Raw genomic sequence first — 21,255 nt, 5'->3', positions numbered from 1 at the left:
ACCGGGTTTGCCTTTTTATTCTGTTGCGGCATTTACTTCAACTGGTTGTCGGCCTTCGTGATGGTTGTAATATAATTGCTAAAATCCATGTCGTCCTGTAATACTTAAGAGCTGGAGGAGAGATTCTGTCCAGCTTTCAAACGGGAATTCGACTGCAGAACTTGTTTCAGCTGTCCTTTTCCGGCTGAGTGCGAAGAAATGGTCGCCAAGAAGGTTGATGGTAGCTACGACGAGTTGTAAAGAAACTTGACTGTCATTGATATAACAATATATTGTTAAGCTTCAGGTGGAGAGATTTCTCCGATTTCCAATGGTTTGTTTCATTTAACATACTAAAGATATTTTCTTTCAGTTACATGCATTCTTTCAAACGTTGGGGTAAGTTTACAATTATGAATGAGTATCTTATGCTTTGAATTGCACCATGTGCCCATTTCTATGCAAGAGCCAAATTTTCCTTTTCTTGAACTTGTTGGACACCTCAGTGTCTATATAGAATAGCTATTTCAGGCTAGAGAGGCGCATCAATTTTGAACTTTGTGTTTGAAAGGCTATTGTCATCTTAAAGACGACTTATAATGTCGCTCAAATCGACTGAATGGAGCAAGCCCTCTTACGATGCATGCTCGGATTTACAAAGACTTTATGGTCTAGTGCTCCGACATACCCAACAAAGAGACGGGACGAAAAGCATCGGTGTCTGTTTTCTCTGTTCTGTCCTCACCCTTTCCTCTATTCTTCTATCATCCCTCCTCTTCCATGATATCCCCGCCTATCATATAGGCTAACACTAGAGGCGCCTGCCCCCGGAAAAGGCCGAGACTTCACCGGCGTCGGCGGGCGGGTCCTCTACCTGCTTGCCGACGGGAACGGCGTAACCCTGCATGTCGGTGCAGGAGTATAGGCAGGCGATATCTTTTCTTAAAACGTGTCCCCTTTCTTTCTCTGTAAATATCTCGTTTGTAAATATATATATATATATATATATATATATATATATGTTATCATTATTATTATTATTATTATTATTATTATTACTATTAGATTTTGTAAATAATTAGAAGTATAGTGTAGGTTTTTATAATTGAATTTAAGTGTATATTTAAATTGAATATATTTTTTGGAGTAAATTGCCCACCCGGCACACCCGGCAGAGAGCTCCACAAAACTAAAAGAACAACATCAGCATCGGTGGTACACAGGATGTGGTTGCTTAGGCGACGCTTTCTATTGTCGGGATGGGGATGATGATGTAGGCGACGCTTTCTATTGTCCGGATGGGGATGAAGAAGGTTCTTTTATAACGTGAAACGTTCAGCGTAGCAAACTTAATCTCCTGAAAGTAGATAGCGGGAGTCCATTCAAAAAGAAACTGCCGCGTACTGTTGACGTGCTTGTACATTATACGAAAAAGCTATTCTTGCTTGTTGTGATGACTACACGCTGGCACAGCGGTATTCACACTGTTGCTGATCACTTGATGATCTGACAATTAACCTACATGTTGCATAATATTTTAAATGGGCCATTGGAAGTTTGACGGAAATTTGTATGCATTGCTAACCATTCTCCTTTCGTCCGTGTATATGAATTCGTCAACATAGAATGAAATTTGAAGATTTGGCGCCTAATATATTTGAACCGAATTTTGGAATATGCTTCAGGTTCTCTTCCTGCAGATGTTAATCCCACAATGTCGATCAAATCATAAGACAGTTAATCTTTCTGAAGCGGTGGACACACAAAATTGTCATGTCAGTGATCATCCTAAGAATGATGTGTAAAGAAGACGAAGTTTAACCTTGCCTTTGGTTTTGTATTGTTTTACCGCTTAAGACCGTAAAACGAGGAATAATTGCGTGCATGATAATTTTGCAAATTTCCCGAGAACCAAGAGATTAGCATGCAAGTGGAAGTTCTTGCCTACACTATATGCATTGAATGCCAGCGACAATAAGCATAATCATTATTTATGCCACGGATACTTTAATGATATTAAGAATCGCAAATCTTCAGTATTGCAGGGATGAACCATAAAAATCAAGCATAATCATGGCTGTTTTATGCCAAATAACATTGTTTTTTTTTTCTTTTTTTTTTTGTTTGGGTGTTTTTTGGTTTTCCTCTTTTTTTTTTTTTTTTTTTTTTTTTTTTGGGGGGGGGGGGGGGGGCCGAGGGCGCCTTGGCACGGTGGATACTTAAGCTTCACGACTCCCAGTCGAAGGACCCGAGTATCATCATTGTTATCGTTATTGTTATTATTATGATTATTGCGGGGTTGTTTTTTTTTTTTTTTTGGGGGGGGGGAGGGTACTATTGCTACAATATCATTAGTCTTGCATGAATGCGGTTAGGATATGTTCTACCTCCTATCTCTTTGTAACATTCATCTATCATCGTCACAACAAATTTCAAGACATCATTATGTTTGTGTCATGTATTGTAAAAGTGGATATTTTCGCGCGACTAATTTTTCGCGTTTGGCCGGGTAAGAAGAGATTCGCGTGTTTTTAATTCCGCGGAATAAAGACATCACGCACGGGAACATACAGCAAGCAAAAAATATTCACGTGCTTTTATTTTCACGTTAGTTTCTGGTTGCGCGAAATTCGCGAAAATTTCAACACCGCGAAAATTTACTACTGCGATAGTAATTGACATAATCAGACAATGATTATTTTTTTTTAGTATGACAGGAAGGGCTCATCGTGAATCCAAAACCCAAAGAGAAGTGCGATTTGAAATGGCTGAGATATAGGTGCCCGCCTTTTACAAGGATCGCTATGTTTCACTTTGTTTCTGGATATCTCTACCATTTCAGAACCGATCTTCACCAAATGAAATTTGATTTCCTGTCAGAATTGTATGCTCTTTAATATTTCTTTCTTTTCAAAGTACGTTGTATCTGTAAAAAGGCTAATAGCTGAATCCTCATCTCAACCAATTATACTATTTCATGCTTAACACCTTGAATATGCTTCTCTGCCCCTCGACAAAAAAAAAAAAAAATGCGGACAGTTTATCAGCATACGTAGCACATTGATTTGATGAAACTGCAATACTGAGGCTGTACTTTTTTACATATTTAGATTAGTTTCGTTTTGATAGCAGCGGAATAGTGTGCAATGAAAGCCGACTTATGGATGTTATCATAATAAGTTATCGAGTCTTATACGATACACTGTTACCTGTAATCTTTAATTATAATTTTGCGATTTTCGTCTTTTACGTTAACTTTCAGTATATATATTATGTATCAAAATGGACATGCGCCATTTTAGATATTGAATAGAGTTATTCTTGACTTTAGATATCAAATAGAGTTATTCTTGACAACGGTTTGTTACATTAAACATATTCAAAGTGCTTTTTTTTTCAGTACCATGCATTCTATCAAATGTCTAGTAAGTTTACAACTAAGAATTAGTATGCTTAGAATTGCACCATTGGCCCATTTTTATGCAAGAGCCAAATTTCCCTCTTTTTTGTACGCGGTGGACACCTCAGTGTCTATATAGAATGTGAGAATGATAGTTATTTCAGGCTAGAGGGGCGCATCAATTTTGAACTTTGTGTTTGAAAGGCTATTGTCATCTTAAAGACGACTAATGATGTCGCTCAAATCGACTGGAGCAAGCCCTCTTATGATTCACGCTCGGATCTATAAAGACTTTATGGTCTAGACATTCCCAGTAGTATACGCGAAAGAGACGGGACGAAAAGCATCGGTGGTACACAGGATGTGGTTGCTTAGGCGACGCTTTCTATTGTCGGGATGGGGATGAAGAAGGTTCTTTTATTATGTGAAACGTTAAGCGCGTGGTCATCTTAATCTCCTGAAAGTAGCTAGTACAATATAGGAGTCCATTCAAAAAGAAACTGCCGCGTACCATTGAATTGTATATCAGAGAGGCTTACAACCTGTTTCTTTTCTCGGACGAAACGCTAAAGCAGTCCTGCTTAGCGACGGCGTTCACGCTCCATCTCACGCACTACCATGAGAAGGAATAGCGATACCACGCATGATACATGAAAACATGTTTAAAAGGCGAGAAAACTAATGAAGTTTAAAGTTGACTTCTCCTTCCTCTTTCAATGAAAACAGAATGATTGAATAGATCTATTGAAGCGGATTGTCACTGCTGCGAACGATCGCCATAGCATCGTTAGTCTTGCGAGCAAATCGAAATCCTAATACTTTTATTTTTGCCTGATAATATGAGTAGTAACCCTTTAAAGGACTCGTAAATTCGACGTTTCAAACAGTATAGTAAAACAATGAAATGTATTTCAAAAACATTTGGATGCGTTGGGTGTTAGCATTTAATAGCATCCATCTGCATTTTATTTTCCGTCCGTATTGCACACAGAAACGCAAGCAAACATTATAATGTGAATACGCTGTAAAGCATCGTATCATTATTAAAAGTGTATTCATTCTTCTTTTATTTTCAGCCTGCTTGAAGTAGTAGTCAAACCATGTGATTAGTTAGGCAGCCTATGTATAAAGATAGTCGTTACTCAATATTCGTTTGATTTGTTACTGTGTGGTTACGATTACGAACGTTGGTTATGAGTCCGAAACACTCGTTCATATTGAACTACATGTATAAAGGTCAAAGCTGTTTCGATAGTATAGCTCGGTACGAGTTCAAAACGCAATCGAAATCATCAGAATGCTATCATAGGCGGAAATTATAGCTGTGGAAAACTTGTATTAAATATAGGTCAATAAAGATTGCCATATCCAATCTCCGTAAAAAGGTTTGATTCATGCCATCCTCTGAGCATTTTGAGATATTTTGCTTGTGTTTTGATTATGTTACGATTTAGGTTTGAACTATGAAAATTGAAAGGTGTGGTTACCTCAACGATGTCGCAGTTCCATTAACCATGATGGGTAAAGGGAATTCATGACTTTATAAGACTAATCCTTGCTAAATTGAAGATCAATTCTTTAAACCATCACTTATGTCTTGTAAATAGATACGTCTGTAATCATAACCAAAATGCCTTAGGAGACAAAAATCATCAAACGTTTATAAGCGTCATCCGACAAATTTACAATTGACAATGCGAATGTATGATTGCCCCATTTGCATGTAGCTGTAAGCTATCTTTACGTTGAAGTTAACTTCCCTCCTTGAGAAAAAGAAAAAAAGTCGGGTTTTCGCTAGAGGTACTTATTAGGAAACGGTATAAAAACAATTATCAAGAGATAACCTATAAACATGAAACAAACGCATATTCTGTTCGTTATATGCATGGATCTGTTTATTTGTTTGTTTGGTCATTATTTTAATGGCATTGATCTTGTTTTTTTTAATGGCATCGGTCTTGGTCGGGAAAAAGATAACAAAAAAAAAAATGTATCACTCTGTTATCAGATCAGGATGATTGCGAGAAGGGTGTACATGTATTCCCGCCTTTTTTATACAGGCAAACAATAAAAGCTTTGTATGCTATTATAAAAGCCTGGAGGCAAAAGGCAGTTTCAACGTTCAACTCATAGTAACCATAGTTTATCCAGGGCTCGACACTAACGGTGGCCCGGTGGCCCGGGGCCATCAAAAACGCACATAAATGAAGACTTTGGTGGCCTGATCGGGCCATCAAAAAAGGACGGATGTTTACCTTTGGGCCACCAAAAATAAAAGTTAGTGTGGAGCCCTGGTTTATAGGACATAAAGTAAGTTAGCGTCTCACTGACTGTGGTTCTTTTGTTTTGGCAAAACATGAACACAAAGGGGGTCTGAAATTTTTTTGTACATAGTACTTGTAGCAGACATTTATGCAGATTCTCCAACAGCATCGCTCCATTACGTCACTTCCTGCTATCAATGGCGAAGAAAGGATGATGGCTGCTTGATTATCCATTCCTTGAGATTGCAGGAAGCTCACCTTTCTTGTGTGTGTGTTTCGTTGTGTGTGGTTCTGTGGTACTCAGTTACAAGGCGTGAAGGTCCGAGTCTTTTCATTCTGATTATACATTTCAATACAGGCAACTGATTCGAGTTTCGCAAAGCTGTTGAGGCAAATTCTTTGCACACTTGACCTCTGAACTGTCAGGTACACGTACTACACGAAAAACATTCTTATTTAACAAACACATTTTGTGTAGCGACAAAGCTTTCTGTCATTTTCTCAAATAGGTCCTACTTCTAAAAGTGCTCAGATGAAGAGATTTCACAAAGAGAACACGAGTTAAAAATGGGCATCAGTTATTGTTCCGATTTCTCTCCCTGCCGGCAATAACTTATTCAATAAGTCTTTGGACTGGGAAAAGTACACATATATTCATAAATTAACCTTGTATATCTCCAAAGATAAACTTTGAACAGCCTGTCACATAGTAGGGAACAGCTGATTATTATCATTATTTGAATGAATTATCTATTGATGAAGCCAATAACCTTTGTAAATGTACACACGGAGAGCTGTCGTAAGTTCGCTATTTTGTGTTTTAGCTGTTATAAAATATCTCACATTATATATATATATATACACACACATCGTACTTTGTGTCTACACTTTTCAAACGCCATTGTGCGTCACGCCAATCACCACTTCATGAAATGTGGTGCGTGTATATCGCCGATCAGAGTCTTGCTCAGCTCATCAGTATTGCGCAATTCTAAAGCCCTCGCCGCCGCACGCTCTATGCCTTTTGTCTTCAATGGGGTCAAGAGCAATGCTCATTAGCATCTTATGCTCTACAACGGAAGCGGAGTCTCGATCGGACCAGCCTTTTGTCAAGGCTCTCTCGCTGTATGGCGAAGAAAGCCCAAATGTAGCTGAGTGGGGTTGCGCGCTGGCGCGGTCGGCTGGGCTCGCTTCGCTCGCTTCGCTCGCCCATTACAGCGAGAGGGCCTTGACAAAAGGCTACGATCGGGCAAGAACAATAGGTGCAAAGCGCACCGTAAAGTCGATGGTTGGAAAACAAATTGTAACGGAAAAAAAATGTCTCAAAGCAACCGTGATTTGGGACACTTTTACTAATTTTTCACACTGAAATTTTCTGAACAGATAAATAAAACACCAAGGAATCATTATCCGTCATAAAATAACTTCCCTATTTGACCCGAGTAGTGCACCCCCTTCATCTCTGGCTCATTACAGGAAAACTCCACGTGCGACATAGTACTCATTGTGAGAGAGCGCCACACCGAATAGACGTCACCTAATAGGTTGCAGCGTGAAAAGCTTAAACTTCTTTAGACGAACATGGGATCCACTGGGTAATACTGTTCCGTAGAATCTTTGGTTAGAGGGATTTAGCATTGCGTGCTGGCCAACGCGGCTCTAGCTGAAAGTCAGGGGATCGCGGTGATCGAACAGCAATTACTCGTTTACCTTCCTGTATATCAAAACATCCTTTGAACTACTGCGTATTGAAAGTAACGTGTAAAGGATGGAGAAAAAGACAGTTTGTTTTGAACAAAACAAGCACAAGTGTGATGATGGCACAATACCAATATACACACTGTCTCGAATAAAGAGAATCAGGCGCTAGTGTAGGGCCTATTTTCATACCCATGGGGACTTATCAAATTAAACAAGTACCAACTTGCACCAACTGATGACGAGAACGCTAAATATAGAATTTCCGATCACCTTCGTAAATTTGAACCGAACCCGTTATCGCGAATTACGGCAAATTGCATGACATCGATCAAAACAACTCGTGACTATATCTGTTCGATCTGAAATTGAAATTAGCCTCGTACACTCTTAAAAAGAAAAGGGTAAATCAACATTTAAAAGGGCTGAGGAGTGACACCGTTTTTAAGGTAATGTTGCATTCACCCTATCTATCCAGCTGAATCCAACGTTAGATGTGCTAGATACAGCTAGAAAAAGGGTGAATACAACATTTTGAAAACGCTGTCGCTCCTCGCCCCTTTTAAAACGCTGTTTTACCCTTTTCTTTTTAAGAGTGTAAGGCTACGTGTTTTGGTTGAGCAACCGCCTCGACAGACCAACGGACATTATGCGCAATATGTAATCATACAGCCAACTTCACTTTCAGATTGTGTACGTGGCGGTCGTCGCAAAGCGAATAACTTTGGAGCTGTATTTCTTTATTTATTTATCTATCTTTTTATGGCATTCAGTTACATATATATACCTTCCATTCAATCATAGATTGGAACTACTTTCTCGATGTTTTCCTCTCTATCTGTCTTTCGGTATATGCAATGCTGAATTTCGTGTAGGATATTTTCTGCTATCACTTTTCGAACAAGAATCCGCCTTAGGGCTGGGTTCCACTGCCGATCAAATCTGCATGTTATGATCTATAGTCCGACAGAGTGTTAAAAAATATCGTGTATAGGAGGAAGCCAAAACCAATGTCGATCGAGGTAGATGGATCACATCCAGATCGATTCCGATCGCGTCCTTGTCGAGAGAGATTTGATTGGCAGTGGGAATCCATCGTTTCCATACTTGACTTCATGTATAGTTGCTATTACAGGGCCTACAGTTCGGGACATAGAGTCAAACTTTCGTTTTATAGGCCTATACTGATGGTATTTATACGCGTGCATTGATACATAATAAAAGCATTTCCTTCCTTTGTACGTTAGCGTGGGGACGATTAGTGAAGTTCACCACGATAATAATGAAAGGCTTGACCGTCAAAAGAAAGATGACCCTTTGCCAGGAACAATGAAAGCAGTGTCCAGCTGTCTTGACAGACACCATCCTGGCGGAACAATACAAGAAGAATCGAATAAGACACGCTGATTCAACAACACACACAACGAGACTCGTTTTAGACACAGCTCGCAGAGGGTGCGCTCGCTTGTGAGTTGGGGTATCCCTCTTGCCAACTAGCTAAGAAATCATGTAAGCCATTTTAATAGTGTAAAATTTGTATGAATTTTACATACTAATTTTGGTGCAAACACCACACATCACGAACAGCTTCTTAGTGTAACTGATTAGGCCTATGATAACACAAAAAGTAGTATGGGCATAGTATTCGCGCTGTTACGTCACTGATAGGCAATCACGGGACGGATACACTGATTTGGTCTATCAACAAACATCAATTAGAAAAGCTATCTTTTTCGATTCTCTGATTAGATAGAATGATGTGGAATCGGGTTCTTTAGTGTGATCACTGTAAAGGTAAGATTATATGCCTAACCAAGACTTGACTCATTTCAAAAGAGCGCGTACCCTTATGTGATCCCCAAAATTCATAAAGAAAGGGGGAATGGAGTAGGGATATAATAGGCTTTACCAAACATGCCAAATGGAGCAGCATCGCGCTGTCGACGATGCTTTTAACACATGTCCGAAATCATTAATTTTCCTTCAAAATATATGCAGCTGAGAGTGATCAATTTCACTAACATAAAAGTCTTAATCTCATTTCGTTCTGTCCCTTCTTTTTCATTAATAGAAACCATAATGATGAACGAGGATTCAAATCCTTAGGTTGTGGCATTTCTATTGCGTTTGACGGTTAAATTGCGGTATTGTGAAGGTTTCCAATTGACAGGACACATAATTCGCTGTAATTTAGATCAGCTGTAAAACGCTGGCATCCAATATTGATCATTATTTTAAGAAATATTTGTGAAAGATCGTGAAGATATCTTACGATACTCAAATTTACATAATCATACTACCAAATACCCAACGTCGAAGAGCTCTGCAAACTTCATAGTTGTGTTGATGATATTAAGCGATGGTCTCGCGATAATCATTTGAAATTGAATTCTGATAAATCAGAATTGTCAGGCGGGCTAGTTTTCTCACAAAAATTTATCTGCCAGTCCGTCAGAGATCTAGGAGTTATGGTAGATAAGCATCTGAACTTTAAAAAAGCAACAACAAACGAACAAATGAAATAACACACACATTAAGAACTCATGTCGTTCTGCTGCTTCAGGGGTATTTGTAAAAATACATTATTAATATCCGTAAGTTATCGGAGCAGTCTTCCACCGAACGTCTAATTCACGCATTTGTTACTTCTCATCTTGACTACTGCAATTTCCTTCTTGTTGGTCTCCCTGCTTCGAGTATTGCACCAAATTCAAAATTCAAAATACAGCTGCAAGGCTTGTAACCCTGACAAAAACATCTGACCAAATTACTCCAGTTATCCAATCCCTCCACTGGCTCCCCATACATCAACGTATCACCTTTAAAATCATCCTTATTGTTTACAAGATAAATATTATAGATTAATCTTACCTCCCTTCCGCTCCTCCACTTCAGCCTGTTCTCTCTCTTCTCTCCAATTATCACGTGGTCCCGCACATACCCGCTATGGTGATATAGGACCTTTTCTGTATTTCCCCACCCCTTTGGAATAAACTCACTCTCTATATTCGTATAGCTGAAAGTGTTGATATGTTCAAATCATTGTTGAAAACTTGTCTGCTTACTCAATCCTAATCTTGTTGTTGTTGTTGTTGCTGTTATGTACATAATGCTGTATCTTAATTATACCTCAATATTTTTAATGTATATATCGGACATCCTTTCTCTTTATAAGATTATTGGTGCTGTTCGTTATTCCCAGGTTCGCTATTCCGAAGGGTCATTAATCTGAAACGCACAAATTTCCTATACCGAGGTTCGTTAATCCGAAAATGAAAAAGGGTTCGTTAATCCGAACATTGCGTTATTCCGACGGTTCGTTATTCCGGAGATTCGTTAGATTGAAAATGAAATTCGGAATAACGAAGCTTCGGAAAAACGAATCTTCGGACTAAAGAGTCTTGTGAATAACGAACCTTCGGAATAATGAGCTGTTACCAAGATTACAAGGCATTGGCAGGTTGATGTGCGATGCGTTGTAATGTGCTGGATTGTATACGCAAAAGTAAATATGTTATTTTTTCTTAATTGATCAACTTCATGTACATTAAAGTGTAGAGAGTTATATACGCCTGCGCAATCCATGATCATCTTGATCTCAGTGGCCTCAAAATATAATTCAGAAGACATCCCAGTGCAGCTGTAACAAATCTGTTAATCCAAAAATTACACGAAGGTTCGTCATTCAAAAAGGCGAATTATCTATCTATGCCGAAAAATAAACGTATGGCTCATCCAGCATGATTTAGAAAATGAAATAAAGTCTCATCCACAGTTACAAAATAAGGAGATGCAGTTGAAAATAAAACAAAATGACCGGATTTCACAGCACACTCACCCGAAAGAGGAATACGTATCACACACGAAACCGCTTTCATCAATATTGGAGCATTGTAGTATACATGGTGAATGTATGCTTTGCGTAAATCCAGTTTCCGAACACAAAAGCTATATTCTTGATAGCTTAGTCAGGGGAGCACAATTGACTGAAAAAAAAAATCATATCAATGAGATACTTCAACAGACTAAATAGAGAAATCACAGGCCTGCTTCTTAACTCTTTATGTGCCATGGTGGAAACACCCTGTGTGCCACGTTATTCTGAGACACGAAGGTAGTCATGCTTTGAGAAAGAATTCTGTTTTTCCAATTTGTATAACTTCTACAAATTTCTGTTAAGATGGGCGTAATAGTAGGCAAAGTTAAAGAGGAATGCCAAGCTTTGTTTCGATATAAATTGTATGCCGACTCTATTTTCATTTTTTTTTTCAATGACCAGTTGCTACATTACTATAAAGGCATGACGTTTGCACATTAAACCGTGACAGAAACATAGAATGTACGAGTAAATCTAGTTGGGAACATCGCTTGATAGTCGTTCACCACATAGAATGCAAGCCGTATACTGTTAGTATGAGAGGAACAAAAGCACGAGAAACGCTTTCATTGTGCCGCGGGATTAGCAGTAATTAGCGGTTTATCGATCGGTCTTGGCGGCTTTGTTTGTTGAGCTGAATATGCGAAGTTGGCACGCCGTCGACTGAGTCGGAGGTGCGAACGTGGCACATAAAGAGTTAAAGAGTTAGTATTGATATTATACACTCGATTTATTTAGTGCTCCACTGTGAATCGAGCGTAAAAATACAGTTTTGGTTATTGCTGAAAGCAAAACAGAAGAACACTTCGAATCGCAGCGTTTATGATTATATCATTATGCTTTACTTTAATGTAGCTTGTAGATACATGCATAGTACTTCCCGTGTCCGAGGCACTCGGATAGAGGTCATGAACTTCATGTCCAGTTTTATCATTTTTAGTATGTCAGTGTAGTTCATTCTTTTAATGCTAGATTTCATCAGCCCCCCCCCCCCTCCCCATGCTGAGTCTGATATATCGATACCCGCCTTCACGATGTGCAAAATAGCGCGTTACTGAACATGCTCCAATACTCGAGGTTTGTTTGTTTTGTTTTTTTTCAACTTCTCACACAAAAGAGCGTACACGCGAGGATTGTACACTTTTTGGTTCAAACGCTCCAGCCACCCTCGGAAAGTTGAGGGTTTTTTTTTTTTTTTTTTTTTGCAACCGTTCACACGTACAGAAAATAACCCGCTAATTGCCAATCGATGAAACTATTGTTCTTGTGCCTCACAGTGGTGTGGAGAGCACGCTGTTGTTAATGATGAGAATAAAAGAATTCAATCAAGTTTCTAAACCCGACCGTTCAAGTACTGCCGGGGCAAATGCATGCCGCGAATATATCATGTTTTGCAGTACCGCGCTCATTCAGAAATATCAGCAAGATTTCTGAGGTTATGCATCGCGCTGCTGGTTCGCACTAATTTTCTGTTGTGTGTGTGTGTGTGTGTGTGTGTGTGTGTGTGTGTGTCCACATGTGCAAAAGACTGGAGTTTGCTAAAGGGTAACAAAAATTGAGTTCTGTAACATGCTAATTTGTGTACGTGTGAACCCCCTATTACAGGTATGTTGTAAGACTTTTGTTGGACTTTCCTACAAAAGGAGGTTTGATTCTAGCCTGCTCGCTTGCTGTGTTCTATCATTTATTTTGCAGTAACGTGTCTGTTTGTATTGCTGGTATGCCATACGGAATATTGTACCATGAATTCACCTTCCTGGGAACCGTTTCATGAAACTTTTTGTCAGTGATTTACACTGACAACTGTTAAAAGCTACTGAAATCCTTGCGTCTGATTGGCTGATGGCAAATTTGTCGGTGAAAACCTCCGACGAACTCGTTGATGAAACGCCCCCCCCCCCCCCCCCCCCCCGTTGATCTACTTTGCGATTCGTTTGCTTTGTATACGCCCTTGAACGGGTGGCGGTTTTTTTCCTCTCTCTCTCTCTCTCTCTCTCTCTCTCTCTCTCTCTCTCTCATGTCATGATGATGATAGTCGTGTATTGAATGTTACAGGATATGACTATAAAACTGATCTGAATAGCAATGGTGATGACAATTACTACTGCTGGTTAGTGACAGCTAAATGAACAGATGTTTCCTTGTTCTGATTTCACCTGTCCCTCATTTCTCACTCTTGTATGCCCCCTCCCATGAATGATAAAAAAAACCCAACAACAACAACAACAACAGACTTAACCGCACAACAAGTCAGATAAATGCGTGCTGGCAACCAATAGACCTACGTGACACGTGTCTTTTAGGTTGAAACTAACTTAATGGCCACGACAAATCATATCAGAGGAAATAATGGCAGAAGAAAAAAAACTGACAACCTTTCTAGTGTAAATTTCTGCGAAAACAGGTGGCCCCCCCCCCAAAAAAAAAAAAAAAAAATGCGCGCACTGCAACTATTCCAGGTTATAAGCAGTCTGTAAACCGACCGAACGGCATAATTCTATTAAAATGTCGCCTTATCTTGGCTTCTTTAACAGTAAAAAAACCACACGTTGAATAGTATTGGTGTATTACACATTAATGTTAACACTAAAACAAAACAAAGGGGTTATTCGTTGCTTCATACTTACAATCAAATTACGTGTCAAAAAAAAATAATGATGATATAAAAAAGGTCCCGAATGCCGAAGAAAATATCGCTTTCCTAGATGCCGCTGCAACAAGCTGAAGTTTATAGTGTAAGAGCTATACCTACCCAATTACACAACAGTAGGGCTACATAATATCATGGCAACATATATTGAAACTTCTTTCGATCTCACACTCATAAAATCTGCGTACCACTGCGTGTGAAAATTAGAATGAACATCACGGACATATCAACTGAGAAGTTCCTCTAGATACTTCTTCCCGACTTGGCGATCATCAAACAGCAAAAGACGTGACTATTAATTTATTTGTATCGAATGTAAACTGTTTACTGTAAACGAAAAAAACTATACGGAGTGCCTCCTCCGTTTATTGTCTTTGCCGTAACCATGGAGCTACTACGAAACCAAACAAGAAGCACGCATGGACGGCGCGTTTCATTGAACTTGATAACCACGTGTTTCCTTCTTCGGCACATATTGCACTGCGCGAAACGTAGCGATTACCGTACTTGTGGCGGACATACTGACTTTGGTCAAGGAATGAAAATGGAATACATTAAGAAAAATATTATGATATTGAAATACCGACATCATGAAAATGTTTGGAAACAACGAATGATTATGGAGTATAGAAATGAAAATGCCAAACAAAGATTTTCATTCGCTCATAGGGAAGCTCTCTAGAAGAGATGAAAGCATCTCCCCTCGTATGGCAGTATAAGTTTCCCCAACAAGCTGGGGTTAGTGAGGTGTACACCAGGGCTCGACACTAACGGTGGCTCGGTGGACCGGGGCCACCAAAAACGCACGTCGGGCCACCAAAAAAAGTCGGATGTTTGCCTTTACTTTTGGAAATGGACAGCGGTAACAGTCGACTCCGTATAAGATGCTAAAATAAATGTCAGATGTTGTTTTTATTTTTGGAAATGAATAACGGTAATATTCGACTCCGTACGGTACTAAAATAAGTGTCGGATGTTTGCTTATACCAAGGATGCTTATACTTTTCGATTTGAATAACGGTAAGATTCAGCTCCGTACGGTGCTAAAATTAATGTCAGAAATTCGATTTTGCGTTCGGAAATATATAACAGTAATATTCGACTCCGTACGGTGATTAAATAAATATCGCATGTTTGCTTTGACGTTCGGAAATGACTAATAATGATATACAACTCCGTACGATGATAAAATGAATTCCGGGTATTGGCTTATGCGTTCGAAAGTAAATAGCAATAACATTCAGCTCTGAAAGATGTTAATATAAGTGTCGGAAATTTGCTTTGCCGTTCGGAAATGAATAACAATGATATTGAATTCCGTACGATGATAAAATAAATGCCGGATGTTTTCTTTCAAGCTCAGGATTTGTGGAAAGATAATAATGTACGTTCATCACTTTTTTTTCATGATTCATTCAAGAATTTCGGGAGTCTGACAGCCATCGGATCTCGTTACGATGTTTTTGTATTGTTTACAGACAAGTATGGCAAACATGAGAGCAAGGCTTCATAGAAGATGAATTACCCTGGTGTCAATCATTGAACGACAATTTCAATTCAATGGGCAATCGTCGGGACCACTCGCGATGTTAGAAAAAATAAACACCTCAGCATCGAGCAATTTCTATTATTGAATGAGCAATCGTCGGGACGATGTGCGACGTTTCAAACTCATACCAAACGGTGATTTAAGTTCAATGGGCAAGCCTAGGGACGATGCGCGACGCTTTAACAATTACTAAACGCGTCTCTGACCAGTGATTCAAGTTGAATGGACAATCGTCGGGACGATAAGTGCGACGTTTGAACAATTATGGATTAACAAACTCGCCACGGAACGGTGATTTAAATTCAATGGTCAATCGTCGGGACGATGAGCGACGCGAAACCATCACCAAAACCTTTACAAAACGGTTAGTCAAGTTGAATACGCAGTCGTCGGGGACGATGTGCGACGTTTGAACAATCACTGACACGCTTCGCCGATCGACAAAAGACCTCCTTAATTGATTAGTCGCGACGAAAAGAGACGACTTCGTTCCGACTCGTCGGAACCATCTTTTGTTGATATTTATAATGAGCCAAAAAGAGCGCAGTAATTAGCACATGAGGCCCAAAATTTGGATCGTCGGGGACGATTGGCGACGATCTTTTGTCTCATATCGTCGCGACGAAGATATCTCCCTAACACAGTTTTTCTGTTGTGCCTTAGCCAATCACATGCGAGGTAGTTTCTACGTGTTTTTTTTACTTAATAAAGTACCTCGCATGTGATTGGTTTACAGATTCAAAATGGCGACTTACAGCTAGCGAGCGGCGATGTTGCGATATGGATAAAATTTCTGCATTATAACCGCGTTACTGTGAGTATTTCGATTGCAAAATGTGAGAAATTAACCCCAAATATTGCTGCATAATGTGTCACATCATGTCAAACTTGTTTGAATGTAAAAAAGCTGCCTGTAATTTGGTTTATCGTAACGTTTTATCTGTGCGCTACTGCCACACAGTAGCTGGCATCATTGACTTCGGTCTGTATACGGAGGGGATCCGTGAAGCCAGACGCAGTCTCCGCGGAACATTCCCCGACGGACAGATACAGACCGATCTTTCGGTCAAACGGTGACCCTGCCATGTCATCATCCTCGTTCATTGCAATTTGTTATAAATTTCAAAAATATTCTTCTTTTTCATCCATATTATCATAAATTCGAAACTACGTCCTCAGTATAACTAAATTTATAAAGTGATTAAAATGTAAAAATCTGAAAATCATCCGGAGGTCTCCTTAAAGCTTGTTTACCTAACCGACTCCAAATTACCTTGTGGCGATAATGAAGACCCAGGCTAATGGTTCGGAGTTTAAGGAGTTGATGAAATGAACGCTTCGTCCGTTACTTATTCAGTTCATGAGTATAAGACAGTAGCACATTGTGATATGTAACAACGGAAATTATTCGTTGTTGATATAATCACATGACACAGTGTCGTTTTCTTGTCAATGACAACGTTGAAGAAAATTCAAAGGAAAACCTAAGGACCATGAATAGTATGGAAATTATGACGACATTAGATTAACATGGTTTTTGTGATTTTGAGGAGAAGTGCAGTTTTGTAGCTGGGAACTGAGCTGAAAACAAAGAAGAACCAGCTACAAAACTTCAGTTTTGTCGAGCCCACAGGAGGTAAGGAGAGACTAAGGGATCGCCTGCAGCGTCTGTCCGTCCGTCGTCCGTCCGTAACGCTACAAAAATTGAATAACTCTCTGACTTCAATTTCAATCATACTTGGAAGGAAAGGTGGTTATGAAAAGTTACACATTTGATTAAACATGAAGGTCACCTCAATGTCAAAGCGTACAGGCAAGGATCAATGAACCTTTGGGCCCAATGTTGATTTTCTTTTTTTCTTTTTTTACGGCGCGTTTCGATTATGGCTCATAAAATGTGATGTATATGTCCATTCGTGACCTAACTTATATCATGGTACATGTCCCTCGGAGAGTTGAAGCTCACCACAATAGGTCAAATGTCACAGACAGGGGTCGAATAACTTTTAGGGCCCCATGTTGAATTTTTACGGCGCGTTTCGATCATGGCTCCAAACTATTGATCAATATGTCTTGTTGTGACCAAACTTAGATGGTAGATGTCAAATGGGGAGTTCAAGGTTATCACAAGGTCAAAGGTCACAGACAGGGGTCAACGAACTTTTAGGGCCCAATGATAAATTTTTACGGCACGTTTTGATTATGGCTCATAACTTTGATCCATATGTCCGTTTTTTTACCAAACTTGTATGATAGGTGTCCCTTGCGGAGTTGAAGGTCATCACAAGTTCAAAGGTCACAGACAGGGGTAAACAAGCTTTTATGGAACAATGTTAGGTTTTTACAGCGCGTTTTGGTTATGGCTCATTATTTTTGATCCCTATGCACGTTTATGACCAAACATGGATAGTAGATGTCCCTTGAGGAGTTGAAGTCACCACCGGGTCAAAGGGCATAGACACGGGTCAAAGAAACTTAAGGGCCCAATGCTAAGTTTTTATGGCGCGTTTCTATTATGGCCCATAACTTTTGATTCATATGTCCGTTTGAGACCAAACATGGGTGGTAAATGTCTCTTGGTGAGTTGAAGGTCACCACAAGGTCAAAGGTCATAGGAGGGGTCAAACATTCCGGTAGTTAGAAAACCATTCTACGCGAATGGGCGAGACACATTTTGACACTTTCCTTGTTCTGTTATACAACGCCAAGAAAGAATGTAGCTATCCGATTGGTCAATTGTTTATCACGTGATGTGCAAACGCTCTATTGCACGCTTTCATTTTCAATGTCTCAGCCATTCCAAAATCAATTTTCATCAAATAAGCTTTGAATTTCTCTTAGAACGGTATAGCTCTGTACTATTTAATGAGTGGCTTCTTGGTATCTCGCAAAAAGTCAAAAGCCCATTCCTCATCTCCACCAATACTGCACCATCCCTTTAAACGTAAACCTTTCAAAATACAGTCCATTAATAATAGTCTGCTTTCTTTATCACTTACCACCTTTTTCAATTCCACATTTACTGAAGAAGTAACTAATATCAAAACCTTTACTATGGGGGGTTTCATTACTATAAACACATCGTACATCTCCATTCAGGTTTCAATAATTGATATCTGAATTATATAGATAAATTATTCATCTTCCACATCTAGAAGTGTATAATGTTTCCAGTAAATTGCAACATCTGCCCTTTTTCCGTACACCAAGCAAATTCCTATGACTTTTATCCTTCTCCCGTCGCCCGTTATCACCATTGAAGAAATATATGACGTATTACACTCGTTGATAAAACAGAAAGTGGGATGATAACAATACGTTCATAGTTAAATGATATTCCACACGCCTTTTTCTCAGCCAATAAGATTTTAAACAATATAATGTATTGCAATTTAAAATAAAGTAAAGAGTGTGTCAAGGTTTTTTTTCTGAGAAATAAAACCGGCCTCTAAGACAATGTCGTATGATTATCTTACCATTCATCTAAGCGTTAGAGAAAACCTGCTAATACACAATATCCCCATTCTTTCCTTAACCCCAATCTTCAGAATCATGTTAAAGACGAATTTCTCTTTCATTAAGTACAGAAATATTAAAAGTATAGTTTGACCCGTTTCACATATTCCTTACAAAAACAGGGCTTGCGATTTTTTGTTGTATTTTATGTTCGGTCACATTATCCTCACATGAAATATCATACATGTATAATATCCAAATATTAGACAATATGTTTATATAATGTATGAAAAGCAACCTGTGTACATGCTCTCATATTTTGTTCAGCGACCAGATGAATATTTATGTATTTCTTTCCTTATTGGAAGGGGAAAGTCGAAATGATAACCTTTAGAAGATATTAATTTTTGTGGTGTTTTTTTTTTTTTTCGATGATAATGTCAGGCGCTTCGTATGCCCTGGAAGTGTGAGATGGAGCTTGCCAATGCGTTACTGGCTACAGGAAGGTTATTACAAAAATGGTAATGAAATTAATTCTTTATTTCTGTAGCAGACTCTACGCCCTTTCTATGCACTTTCTAATGCTGAAATTTCAGTCTATGGGGAGTCAATGGAATAGAAGATAATTATATGGCATTAATCGACGCACGAGTGAATGCATTCATCTACCAGTTTTCTTTAAAGAGACATATTGCCAAGAAATTATTTATGATCTCATCAGCAGAGAGCTTCGTTTACATCTCCTATCAAGCTTGTAATAACACGCTCCCTTAAAAAAGAGAACAACTCGTATAGCTTCGTGTAAAATGCAAAATTGCTATACCCTTGGCCATGGGTAGAATAGCTCCCGAAATTCTCCGAGAGCTTTCACTGCCCCTAAACGACATACTTTTTGCGAGTTGACAGAGAAGGGACGGGTTGGTAATCCACCTGTTTGTGTACCCTCTTTCCAACTGAATTTAATGAAACTTATCTTCGCTTTTATTTTTGCACTACATCCAACAAAATTGTTCACTATACAACTATATTGCTCATATTAATGTCAGTGTTATCTGATATGTATTTTTTTAAATATTAGGGATCAAAATTGGGACAGGTTTTTGTAACACCTAGAACATAGGAAATTGCACCTCTATTTTGAATAAATCAAAGCACGAGTCTTTTGATTTCAAAGATGGGCCCAACGTGTTGGAACAAGTGGAGTTTAAGGTATCGTGTAGTTGACGGCAAATAGGCAAATCTTGTAATTTATTCAACTGAAAAACCCCCTCAATTATTTAATAGAAATTGCTCTCCCCGGCTCATGAATAACAATCAGTATATATCACGAATCTCACTCGCAAGCACGTATATCAATCTCTCAGCGCTATTCGCTCGAGACTGTCAGTAACGCTTGAGACTGTTAACGACAGTGCAAAGGCCTTCGGAAAACGCTACGAACACACCATGCAATAGATCATCATGATTTACCTGATCAATGAACGTAAATGAGACAGAATGGTAAACGCTTCGTCATCGGTCTGTTCCTTGAGCCACTGACGTTTCTTCCACGTCATGACGCGTCAATAACACTTTATCAACATGCTATGGATTCAGTAGATACGGCATCAAACGCCATCAGAAAAGTGGATTTTGAATTTGGACAAGAACATATCAATTTAAAGCAGAAAGATTAGGGAATTGAGTCATGCAATTTTCAAATAAACGACCTCGCCCGACTTTAGGATCATTTTGTTGTAGCGGGTCACATATTTAGAATGGGATTAACATCTCCTTCGTTTACGGAACTCTAGAAAGTTGCGCATTTGAAATCTCTCTATTCTCCATTTCAAACTCCATGCAGATGAAAAGGATTGAAGGAGTCAAGCTCTTTTTCACTGTCACTACATCCCTAGAGGAGCTTTCAAACGATTCCTCGAAAGAAATAGAAAGAAACAACCGTTCACAAAAGGAGCATTCATGTAGGCCTACTTCCCTCTCCCTGTTTCTGTCAGCATATCTATGACGGAATAGATCACTTCGTAGGAAAAACCAACCTCAAACGTTATCTTTTTGTTAGGCAGAATTTATATCATTGATTTCGCGACACCAATATAGATTGATAGACTGCTGTGTTAACCTAGAGCTGCTGATTATATCATCAACCACTCGCGGACGCTAAAATACCTTACAGGGACAAAGACGTCGATTGAATACTGTCGTGTCATCACAAAACGTCGGGGACTCCGGTAACCGCATATTCAAGTTAAACCATCTGAAGAGACGGATTCATCTACTCGTCAAAAGTAACAGGTAGCCACATGATACTATCACCTAGACATAAATCAAAAATATGTAATCATTACATGTTTGTGTAGTTATGTTTCAAGTTCAAGTTTGTGA

Source organism: Diadema antillarum, unplaced genomic scaffold (assembly GCF_040938485.1).
Source record: "Diadema antillarum isolate AM-2024a unplaced genomic scaffold, OU_Dant_1.0 seq00000826_RagTag, whole genome shotgun sequence".
Classification (NCBI taxonomy): Eukaryota; Metazoa; Echinodermata; class Echinoidea; order Diadematoida; family Diadematidae; genus Diadema; species Diadema antillarum.
The sequence above is the reverse complement of the archived record's forward strand: the minus strand, read 5'-3'. Positions refer to the sequence as shown.